Genomic DNA, 12,532 nt, shown 5'->3' with positions numbered 1-12,532 from the left:
GGCGGGTCGATGTGTGACTTAGTCCCATTCGAACTACAGAAATAAAAATAAAATAAAAGGGGAAACGTTTTTACTGGACTAAATACATTTATGTTACTAGATTTCCGGGGAGTATAGCTCCATGCACACTGGACTATTACCTTATATTCTGTTATGCGTTTTGTTTTTCGTTCTACACCTTTCTTTCTACACTTCTTGAAAATAAAACTTCTCATAGCCTACCTCTGCGCCGAATTCATTTCCTGAGAGCCCACAGGAAATAGGGGGGTGAGAAGTTGCTCTACATAAGCTTTGCTGTCTGCCCTCTGGCAATTAAGGTCGGGAGGGGGAGGAAGAAAGGAAGATGCGCTGCTGTACACCCCCCCCCCCCCTCCCCATAAGTACATAAGTATTGCCATACTGAAAAAGACCAAAGGTCCATCAAACCCAGCATCCTATTTCCAACAGTGGCCAATCCAGATCACAAATACCTGGCAAGATCTCAAAAAAGTACAAAACATTTTATACTGCTTATCCCAGTGCATTTTCCCCAAGTCCATTTAATAACGGTCTATGGACTTTTCCTTTAGGAAGCTGTCCAAACCTTTTTTAAACTCCGCTAAGCTAACCGCCATTACCACATTCTCTGGCAACGAATTCCAGAGTTTAATTACATGTTGAGTGAAGAAAACGTTTCTCCGATTCGTTTTAAATTTACTACATTGTAGCTTCATCGCATGCCCTTAGTCCTAGTATTTTTGGAAAGTGTGAACACACTCATTATTTTATAGACCTCTATCATATCTCCCCTCAGCCGCCTTTTCTCCAAGCTGAAGAGCCCTAGCCGCTTTAGCCTTTCCTCATAGGGAAGTTGTCCCATCCCCTTTATCATTTTCGTCGCCTTTCTCTGCACCTTTTCTAATTCCACTATATCTTTTTTTGAGATACAGCGACCAGAATCGACAATATTCGAGGTGCGGTCACACCATGGAGCGATACAAAGGAATTATAACATCCTCATTTTTGTTTTCCATTCCTTTCCTAATAATACCGAACATTCTATTTGCTATCTTAGCCGCAGCAGCACACTGAGCAGAAGGTTTCAACGTATCATCAACGACGACACCTAGATCCCTTTTTGGTTCATGACTCCTAACGTGGAACCTTGCATGATGTAGCTATAATTTGGGTTCCTCTTTCCCACATGCATCACTTTGCACTTGCTCACATTAAACGTCATCTGCCATTTAGACGCCCAGACTCCCAGTCTCATAAGGTCCTCTTGTCATTTTTCACAATCCTCCCGCTATTTAACCACTTTTAATAACTTTGTGTCATCAGCAAATTTAATTACCTCACTAGTTACTCCCATCTCTAGGTCATTTAAAAATATGTTAAAAAGCAGCAGTCCCAGCACTGACCCCTGGGGAACCCCACTAACTACCCTTCTCCATTGAGAATACTGACCATTTAACCCTACTCTCTGTTTTCTATCTTTTATCAAGATTTAATCCACAATAGAACACTACCTCCTATCCCATGACTCTCCAATTTCCTCTGGAGTCTTTCCTGAGGTACTTTGTCAAACGCCTTCTGAAAATCCAGATACACAATATCAACCGGCTCATCTTTATCCACATGTTTGTTCACCCCCTCAAAGAAATGTAGTAGATTGGTGAGGCAAGATTTCCCTTCACTAAATGCATGTTGACTTTGTCTCATTAATCCATGCTTTTGAATATGCTCTGTCATTTTGTTCTTAATAATAGTTTCTACCATTTTGCCCGGCACCAACGTTAGACTCACCGGTCTATAATTTCCTGAAACTCCTCTGGAACCTTTTTTAAAAATCGGTGTTACATTGGCCACCCTCCAGTCTTCCGGTACCACACTCAATTTTAAGGATAAATTACATATTTCTATCAATAGCTCCACAAGCTCATTTTTCAGTTCTAGAAGTACTCTGGGATGAATACCATCCGGTCCAGGAGATTTGCTACTCTTCAGTTTGTAGAACTGCCCCATTACATTCTCCAGGTTTACAGAGAATTCATTAAGTTTCTCCGACTCGTCAGCTTCCAATACCATTTCCGGCACTGGTATCACTGCCAAATCTTCCTCGGTGAAGACCGAAGCAAATAATTAATTTAATCTCTCCGCTACGGCTTTGTCTTCCCTGATCACCCCTTTTACTCCTTGGCCATCTAGCGGTCCAACCGATTCTTTTGCCGGCTTCCTGCTTTTAATATACCTAAAAAAAAAATGTACTATGTGTTTTTGCCTCCAACACAATCTTTTTTTCTAAGTCCCTCTTTGCCTTCCTTATCTGCGCTTTGCATTTGACTTGACATTCCTTATGCTGTTTCTTATTATTTTCAGTCGGTTCCTTCTTCCATTTTGTGAAGGATTTTCTTTTAGCTCTAATAGCTTCCTTCATCTCATTTTTTAATCAAGCCGGCTTTGGATGGGTTCTGGAGCAGTGGCTGCTGCAATAGCATCACCAAATATATTATGTAAAAATTAAAACCCCACAGAAAAGAAAGCGACCTCAAAGTGGCTTACAATGTACAGGAATCAAATACACTATAATGAGTAAAGTAGAAACAGGATACAGAGATGGTCAGAAGAAGTGATATCACAACAACCAATCATTGCCAAGAGCTTTACTGTTGAAATTACTCAACTCTGCCAGGTTTCGGCAGTATGTAGTGAAACTGATAGCGCCAAGGCAGGGGCACCACATCCTTTGTTTATGTAGCAAATAAACTTCTCATTATGTTATCAGTACTTCAATCAGATATTGCAAAGTATTGGGATCCCTGATGTAGGCAATACTGCCGACACCAGGCCATATTGGGTGATTTGTATAATAAAGCTCTTGGCAACATAAGATTCAGCACAGAGCCTGCACACATGCCTGAGGAGGAGGCAGAGTCCTGGAGGTCTACCACCCTTGTCAGGTTTTTCAGGATTTCCCCGATACACAATGGAGGAAGTGCATGTAAATAGATCTCATGCATATTCATTTGGGAAACCCTGAAAACGCAGCTGGGTTGTGGCCCTCAAGGACCAAGTTTACTGACCCTGGACTAAGAGATAGCTGAAATGTCATTTGTGAATCTACTCCATATAGAGCTAGCATATATGGAGGGGCATAATCGAACGGTGCCGGCCATCTTCAGGGCCGGCTCCACAAAGCGGCGGAGCAAACCGTATTGTTTAAAAAGATGGCCGGCCATCTTTTCTTTCCACAATACGGTTGGTGCCGGCTAAATCTCAACATTTAGGTCAAACGTTGAGATTGCCGGGTTTAGAGACGGCCGGCTTCGGTTTTCGGCCATAATGGAAACCGGGCCCGGTCATCTCAAACCCGGCGAAATGCAAGGTATTTGGTCGTGGAAGGAGCCAGCATTTGTAGTGCACTGGCCCCCCTGACATGCCAGGACACCAACCAGGCACTCTAGGGGGCACTGCAGTGGACTTCAAAAATAGCTCCCAGGTGCATAGCTCCCTTACCTTGGGTGCTGAGCCCCCCAAATCCCCCCAAAACCCACTCCCCACAACTTTACACCACTACTATAGCCTTAAGGGGTGAAGGGGGCACCTACATGTGGATACAGTGGGTTTTTGGGGGGTTTGGAGGGCTCCCATTTACCACCACAAATGTAACAGGTAGGGGGGGATGGGCCTGGGTCCACCTGCCTGAAGTGCACTGCACCCACAAAAAAATGCTCCAGGTACCTACATACTGCTGTCAGGGAGCTGGGTATGACATTTCAGGCTGGCAAAAATATGTTTTTAACATTTTTTTTTTTTGGGGGGGGGGGGGGTTGTTGACCACTGGGGAGTAAGGGGAGGTGAACAGTTGATATTCAGCCACACGGAAGGAGGACACATAATGTGATGTATCTAACTTTAGTGCCACTGAATTATAGGCTGAAACTGTCCTATCTAAGAGGTCCTTTTACTAAGCTATGGTAAAAAGTTACCTTAGCATCCTTTTTCCCTGCAGTAGTCAAATGACAGCTTTCCCATTTTTATAATTTAATGGTCATGCACTACATTTTCCATAAGCATGCATCCATTAAAAACAATTACTGCATGAGCACTTGCCAACACCTATTTTGTAGGCGGATGGGGTTCACGCGGTAATCCTGTACTAACTAGTTAGTGTGCAGTAATGTAGCCGTGCCAGTTAGCACAGGAACACCCACTCTCTGCCCCCCCTGACACACCCCCTACCACAGGACACTTGAGTGTGTCCCATGGTATGCCATTTTACCGCAGCTTAGTAAAGGACCCCTAAGTTACAGTTAGTTCATTTATAGCCCACTAACGCCGATAAAACAGTTCATAGCGGATTACAACTAAGAAGCTAGAACCAAATAGATCTAGGATGTAAAAAAATCAATCTGATGCAGCTGTAAGGTAACTAACATATTCAACTTAACAATAAGAACACAATTTTACAATAACTACATGCTACTTCCTTATCACATCTTTGGTATTAATCCACAAACGAACCTTTTCCGGAGATGCGAAGGCGGTAGAACGAGAGGACATGAAATGAGATTGAAGGGGGGCAGACTCAAGAAAAATGTCAGGAAGTATTTTTTCACGGAGAGGCGGGACTGGTGGTTTGGAGGCGGGGATAGTGCTGGGCAGACTTATACGGTCTGTGCCAGAGCTGGTGATGGGAGGCAGGGCTGGTGGTTGGGAGGCGGGGATAGTGCTGGGCAGACTTATACGATCTGTGCTACAGCCGGTGGTGGGAGGCGGGACTGGTGGTTGGGAGGCGGGGATAGTGCTGGGCACACTTATACGGTCTGTGCCAGAGCCAGTGGTGGGAGGCGGGGCTGGTGGTTGGGAGACAGGGATAGTGCTGGGCACACTTATACGGTCTGTGCACTGAAGAGGACAGGTACAAATCAAGGTACACACAAAAAGTAGCACATATGAGTTTATCTTGTTGGGCAGACTGGATGGACCATGCAGGTCTTTTTCTGCCGTCATCTACTATATATTTTTTAAGTTTTAGCTTATAGTTGCATTTTTTTTAGGCGACCTATACATGTTTAGTAACTGAATATTGCCACTTAAATATTTGCAATATATAGCTACAAGAGTTTGCACAGACTTCTGCTCTTACTTCAAAATATGATGATGCTTCTCTGGAGAAAGAAAGAGGAGTTAAGCATTTTGAAGTAAAAGAGCAGTAGGGTCCACTTGCCCTGGAACAGAATGAGTGGAATTCTAATCCCTTAGAACTAAGGTCAGAACCCTCTCTTTAAAAAAGGTTTAATGGACCTCTTTACTAAGCTGCATTGTAGGTGTGCTAACTTTTTAGCACGCGCTAACACTAAAGACACCCATAGGAATATATGGATGTCTCTAGCATTAGCACGTGCTAAAACAGCGTGGTTTAGTAAACAGGGCCCTAAATCTCTACTCAAAACACATTATTTTTTATTAGCATTTTCTTGTGCCTGATGTAATTTATTATAATTACGACTGTTGTCACTGTGGCCATAAGACAACAGCTCACCTGTTATGTCTTTCTTCTCACTCCCTTCCCCTCCTATCGTGTCTTACATTTTTATTTATAATGCATCACTTTTAAATTGTATATTTCTTATTTTAATGGCTATATTGTAATCTATTCTACCTTACATGTTTTCCCCTGCTTCTTTTGATGTAATAACTGCTTAGATATATTTTTTAAATTTCCAGTCAATTAAATAAAGATGAAATGTGATACAGCCAAGGTTGGTGTTAGATATGCTGAGGCCTAAGGTAGAAATTTGGAAGAAGGCCTCAAAGCCTGCTAACATGTTATGTCATCTTCACCTTTAGGCAGGCTTTGGGGTCCCCTGTGGCATGCCCTGTTTGTACCTTCTTAAAGCCATCCCTGGATACAGCAAATGACCTTTGGGCCTAAACAAGGAGGGCCAAGCAGCTAATCAGAACTAGATCTATGCCCATCCCTGAGTTCAAGCCAGCTCTGAAGGCACATGGGGGAGAGAGACCTCCGCTCACAGGACAAATCCCTCCTCTCAGTACCCTTTTCCACCACCGCTAACTCCAGACTCCGCCCTTTCTGCCTCGCCTCACCCTATGCGTGGAATAAACTCCCTGAGCCCATACGCCAAGCCTCCTCGCTGCCCATCTTCAAATCCTTACTCAAAGCCCACCTCTTCAATGTCGCCTTCGGCACATAACCATTATACCTCCATTCAGGATATCTAGACTGCCCCAACTTTACATTTCGTCCTTTAGATTGTAAGCTCCTTTGAGCAGGGACTATCCTTCTTTGTTAAACTGTACAGCGCTGCGTAACCCTAGTAGCGCTTTAGAAATGTTAAGTAGTAGTAAGTAGTAGAGAGAGAAGAATCTCTTGGGAGTTGGAGAGTCCTGGGAGAGTTAAATGATTAACCCTCCCTTTCACAAAGCTGCATTAGCGGCTGTTGATGCGGTAATGCAGACACAGCCCATTTACTTTGAATGGGCTGGCATTGCCACACAGCTTTGTAAAAGGGGGCTTAATTGCCTTATGTTATTTTTGCTTTCTGCCGTTATTATTGTGATTTTTTTCCTTTCTGCCTGAAGAATGTTCTTCAGTAAACTCTTTTGGTTCACAACCCCAGTTCTGCCCTGGGTGGAGTTATTGAGTGTCAGTGGAGAGTAAGGATTATTGAATGGTTTATTAGAATTTGCTATCCCAGGGCTTTTTTTGAGGGGGTACTTGGGGGTACTGAGTACCGGCACCTTTTCTGTTGCTTGCTAAAATTGACCCATGGACCCCAAGTTTTAATGAAAGAGCTGAGGCTCTACACACCAATTCTGCCTTGTCATACGTTCTTTGACCAGTTGCAGGGGGCTTGGCTATTGTGGGATGGGTCCCTCAGTGATTACCCCACCCCTGAAGAGTGGCCTAGCATTAGAGTACCGGCACCCTTTTTACTAGGAAAAATGCACTGGCTATACCATTGTAGTTGCCATGGCAGAACAGAGTGGTATACAATCTAAAATTACAGAAAGGAAAGAAACATCATTACCATTAATGACATGAAAGGCACACATTCACACCAATAAAATAAGAGGATGAGGAAGCAGAAGGTTAAAACCAAGATGCATTTAACGGTCTCAACCATTGCACACCAGGGACATCAGTACCTGAAAGCCTGCCTAAAAAGACAGGTCTTCAAATTAACCTTAAAGGATTTAAGCGAGAGGTCACCCAGTATACCAGTACTGAACTGGACCCAAAATATATATTCTCATGAGAATAGCCCTTCAAATCAGAGTTATTTCCTGAAAATTGTACCTCCAGTCTGCCAGAATAAACATAGTAACATAGTAACATAGTAGATGACGGCAGAAAAAGACCTGCACAGTCCATCCAGTCTGCCCAACAAGATAAACTCATATGTGCTACTTTTTGTGTATACCTTACCTTGATTTGTACCTGTCCTTTTCAGGGCACAGACCGTATAAGTCTGCCCAGCACTATCCCCGCCTCCCAACCACCAGCCCAGTCTCCCACCACCGGTTTTGGCACAGACCGTATAAGTCTGCCCAGCACTATCCCCGCTTCCTAACCACCAGTCCCGCCTCCCACCACCGGCTCTGGCACAGACCGTATAAGTCTGTCCAGCACCATCCCCGCCTCCTGCCACCGGCTCTGCCACCCAATCTCGGCTAAGCTCCTTAGGATCCATTCCTTCATGTTTATCCCACGCATGTTTGAATTCCGTTACAGTTTTCATTTCCACCACCTCTCGCGGGAGGGCATTCCAAGCATCCACTACTCTCTCCGTGAAAAACTACTTCCTGACATTTTTCTTGAGTCTGCCCCCCTTCAATCTCATTTCATGTCCTCTCGTTCTACCGCCTTCGCATCTCCGGAAAAGGTTCGTTTGCGGATTAATACCTTTCAAATATTTGAACGTCTGTATCATATCACCCCTGTTTCTCCTTTCCTCCAGAGTATACATGTTGTGATAAGGAAGAGGCTATCCTACCCTGGTTAGGCCCCTAGAGGGCGCTGTTCCCCTAAAATGTCCAGGGAGAAGGGCTGGGTGAGTCACTAAAGGGAGCCAGTAAGGGGATGTATAGCTGGAGGTCGCTAGGACCGGGGAGAGTCCTGGGGGTGGAAACAGGTGCAGCAGGTTATGGGCTGGGTCCTGTTTGGCCATTAACCACTTAATACCCCACCTGAGTTGTGAGGGAGAGAGGAGAGCTAGCTGCTGCAGAAGAGAGCTGGTAGCTGAAGCAGGAAGATCCCCATGGAAAGTACTGGCTGAGCCCTATGGCCTGGTGGTGAACTGTGTGTTACAAAGAAGGACTGAGTTAATACGGCTGGGGTAAGGAGGCCCTAGAGTATCGAGTATAAGAACTGTGTGCTACAAGGAAGGACTGTGTATCCAGGACTGAGTTAGTACTGAGCCCAGATGCCTGTGTGGGAGGGCTCAGGGGGGAAGAAATCTGTTGGGTATTGAACTGTGCAAGAAGAAATGTTTAAGCTGGAAGATTGCACTGAGTAGGAAGAAATGGTTAAGCTGGAAGAACTGTTTAAGCTTGAGAAAGTGTTTTAAGCTAAAAGAAGTGTGCCCCAGAGGCTGGAATAAAGATTTGTATGAGAAAATCCTGTTGATGAGACCTGACTATGTTTGCCTTTTTGAGAACCAGGTCACCCCGAGTAGAAAGGGGTAGTAGACTAATTTGCATACAATCTGCATACTGAGAACCAGCTCATCCTGAGTGAAAGAGGGACCTGGGATCCTGAGGTGGGAGCTTCATCTTCACAATAGCCTCATCTTCACAATGTTCAGGTCAGCAAGTCTCTTCTCATACATCTTGTAACACAAATTCCATACCATTCTCGTAGATCCTATCACCCCAAGATCCTTCTCCCCATCTGTACTTATCAGACTCTCCCCACCTAACACATACGTCTCCCATGGATTTCTATTCCCTAAGTGCATCACTTTGCATTTCTTCGCATTGAATTTTAATTGCCAAACCTTAGACCATTCTTCTAGCTTCCGTAGGTCCTTTTTCATGTCTTCCACTCCCTCCGGGGTGTCCATCCGCAAATAGGCAAACTTTACCTTCTAACCCTTCGGGAATGTCACTCACAAATATCTTGAACAGAATTGGCCCCAGCACCGATCCTTGAGGCACTCCACTACTCACTTTTCCCTCCTCCGAGCGAATTCCATTCACCACCACCCTCTGGCGTCTGTCCGTCAACCAGTTCCTAATCCAGTTCACCACTTCGGGTCCTATCTTCAACCCATCCAGTTTATTTCAGAGCCTCCTGTGGGGAACCGTGTCAAAAGCTTTGCTGAAATCTAAGTAGATTACGTCCATAGCTCTTCCCTGATTCAATTCTCCTGTCACCCAATCAAAGAATTCAATGAGATTCGTTTGGCACGATTTCCCTTTGGTAAAACCATGTTGTCTCGGATCTTGCAACTTATTGGCTTCCAACCCTGTCAGTTCTATACCCGACTGGAAAAAAACATTATACATGCATCCAAAATTAAACTGGACATACAATGCCAGTCACAAGAAATGGCCCAGTCTAACTCCTGCAGTCTGAAAATCGGCCTCTATTTTCTTAGTCTCTGATTGCATTTTCTAATACTTGAGGATCTTCTGTCTTTCCACATATAGAATAGTCTCTTGGCAGCGACACTTCTATTAGCAATGCCATTCTTGTGTTTTTTATTCTTTACCTCTTTCCAGTTTTCTTGCACCAAGTTTTTTTTGTATCATTTTGAATTAAAAGTCCCAGCTGATCAGAACCTCTTCCTTCTCCACAGTTCTCTTAGGGTCATAATCACAACAATGTTCTAGTACACAATTAATGAATTATGCTACCTTGTTGTGCCTTTTGGTATACAGGCCTTCTGATGTCGGCACACCAAAATTAGCAATGACATGTATAGCCATTACTAGTTTGGGGTTTTTTTTGTATAGCATCTATAATTATCTATTTTACTGTAAACCCCCTGGTGGCAGAGCAAGGTATAACAATGATGGTACCAAATATGTCACAGTGTTTCCCCAAAATGACTCAACACCAACCAGGGAGTTTAACAATAAAAAGAAAATATTTTTTTATTTGAATTATATTTAAATGCTAATGAAATCTTACCAACTTGCAAATTTAACATATGTATTTCAATTACAGGTTTGCAACTGTTGAGAGCATTTTCAGATAAGTATAAATATTAGTTACATAAATCATTTAAGTACATTCAATTTTACAACACACTAGATTCTTTAAAGTTTCTTTTCTCCTGTCTTTCAGATTTCCGGAGACCTTCAAGGATCTCAACATGTATGTTTTCCTCTACTCTTATTTTTTTTACCTTCTTTTAGTTATCTCTCACTTATTGTTCAGGTTTCCTTTACTATTTTCTCTTATGTGCACTTTTTTAAATAGTTTCAGTCACTTAGCTTCTCTATTTGTTTTCTCTCTCTGGCTCTCTACGGTGGGCGCCTTTTCTTTCAGGTGATGATCTCCAGCATCAACTTTCTTCCAGTCTTTCCCTAGTAACATGTTCTCACCAATACAGCTCTCTCCCAACTGCCAGCCTGAGCTATTTGTCACTCTCCTGCGAGTTCCATCAGCATGCGGAACACTCAGCGCATGCACATAGACCACTCAGTTTCACTGCACTGCTCACTGTCTCCATACCAGATCCACAATGAGACAGGTAATCTTTTAACATTTAACCCATAGGGTTACATTACCATTTACTATACATGCTGTGAACCACCTTGTTCACTGTGCACTGCTCTGTGCTACAACTGTGTATCTCTCATCCTTAACTATTCCTGTGTGAAGTTTTAAGATGTTTATGATTGCTGAAGTAATTGTCTGTATTTATTGCTATAACTGTGCTTTAGTCAATTATTTTTGCTCGTTTGCTGATTTTGATTCTTTAAGGATTTTTGTTCCTCTTCTTTCTCCTCTATTAGGCAGCAGATCTGTAGCAGCTTCACCACTCTGAAAGTCCTCTCTCCTGACTTCAGTAATTAAATCAGATACTTGAGGTAACTCTTAAATTAAACAGGAATGTAAAACCTACTCTCCCTTTCACAACTCTGGTCGTCTTAGTCTCCGAGTCTTCTCTTTGAAACACTTTCTCCTGGATATCTGAAAGCACTCAACTTGAGCACCAGGAACATATTTCTCCATGGGCATTACTGTACTGAAACATGCTCCTCCTCTCTGACCACTGTCAAGAGTCAGTAAAGAATTGAGCAATCTGTAAAGGATATTTTTTGTGACAGACTTACCTCTATAGCTTAAAGCTGTATTTATTTAAAAAGTAAAAACCAGTGATAAATATCCTGATTATTGTACTTTGGCTGATTATAAATGTCAATTGAATGTGTACTAAGAAAAGACACTAGCAGCTAAATGTGATTTTTATGATAAATTTCAATACTTCTTCATCTTCTAGTCTAGCTCCATCTCTACCTGTTTTTAAATGTATGCTGAAGGCTCACCTTTTCACTGCTGCCTTTGGCTCCTAGCCGCTACTCATTGCCCTCCTCCTCCCCTGTTCCACTTTACCCTGTAATTCCCTTGCCCGTAATGTCTTGTCTGTCTGTTTTACCTAGATTGTAAGCTCTTTGAGCAGGGACTGTCTCTCTATGTAAAATGTTCAGCGCTGCATGCGTCTGGTAGCGCTATATAAATGCTATTAGTAGTAGTAGTTCTAGTGAACTGTTCAAGGTAGTGAGAAAACTCGCTTCAGCTTCGACTGATACTTTGTCTCTGTCTTCATCTAGTCATGTATTTGCCGACACTTTTTTTTTAAGAAAGTAGATGCTACTACCTCTTCTTTTACTGATCTCCCTTTACCTTTTGAAAGTATTCCTACTTCTGGACAGCTGTTTGGACGGAATTTTCCTTGTTATCTGTGAGTCAAGTTAAATCTATCATGAACAGTCTTTAATACATTTTTTTGCCCTTTGGACAGCTGTTCTCCAAATCTGATTTTGAGGCTCAGTTTCAAAGTACTTAGGCTTACAAAGTTCCATAGGTTACTAAGTCTAAGTGCTTTGAAAATATGCCTCCAAATATCTTTAAAGATTATCTTTTGCCTGTTATAACTAAACATTAATAAATTCACTGATGGCTTGGTCCCTGATATTTTAAAGAGAACATCTATTCATCTCCTTTAGAAACATGACAAACTTGGCCCTAGTAATGCAAGTAATTACCACCCTGTTTCTTCATCGATGTTCTTTGCCAAGATTCTTGAGACAGCTGTGTTACTGTAGCTGCAGGATTTCCTTGATCTTAATAATATTTTGGATGTTACGCGATATGGTTTCTACCCAAAACATTCCACTGAAACGCTTCTGATTTTGATCAGATTATGGCATATTTTAACAGTAGTAAGCACTATTTCATGGTCATATTAGACATTACCGCTGCTTTTGATACTATTCACCATGGTCTACTGTTAAACCATCTCCATGCTATGAGTATGTAAGAAAAAGGGACTAATTTTGAAAGCACTTAAGA

Source organism: Microcaecilia unicolor, chromosome 9 (genome assembly GCF_901765095.1).
Source record: "Microcaecilia unicolor chromosome 9, aMicUni1.1, whole genome shotgun sequence".
NCBI lineage: Eukaryota > Metazoa > Chordata > Amphibia > Gymnophiona > Siphonopidae > Microcaecilia > Microcaecilia unicolor.
This window is presented reverse-complemented; position numbering follows the sequence as displayed.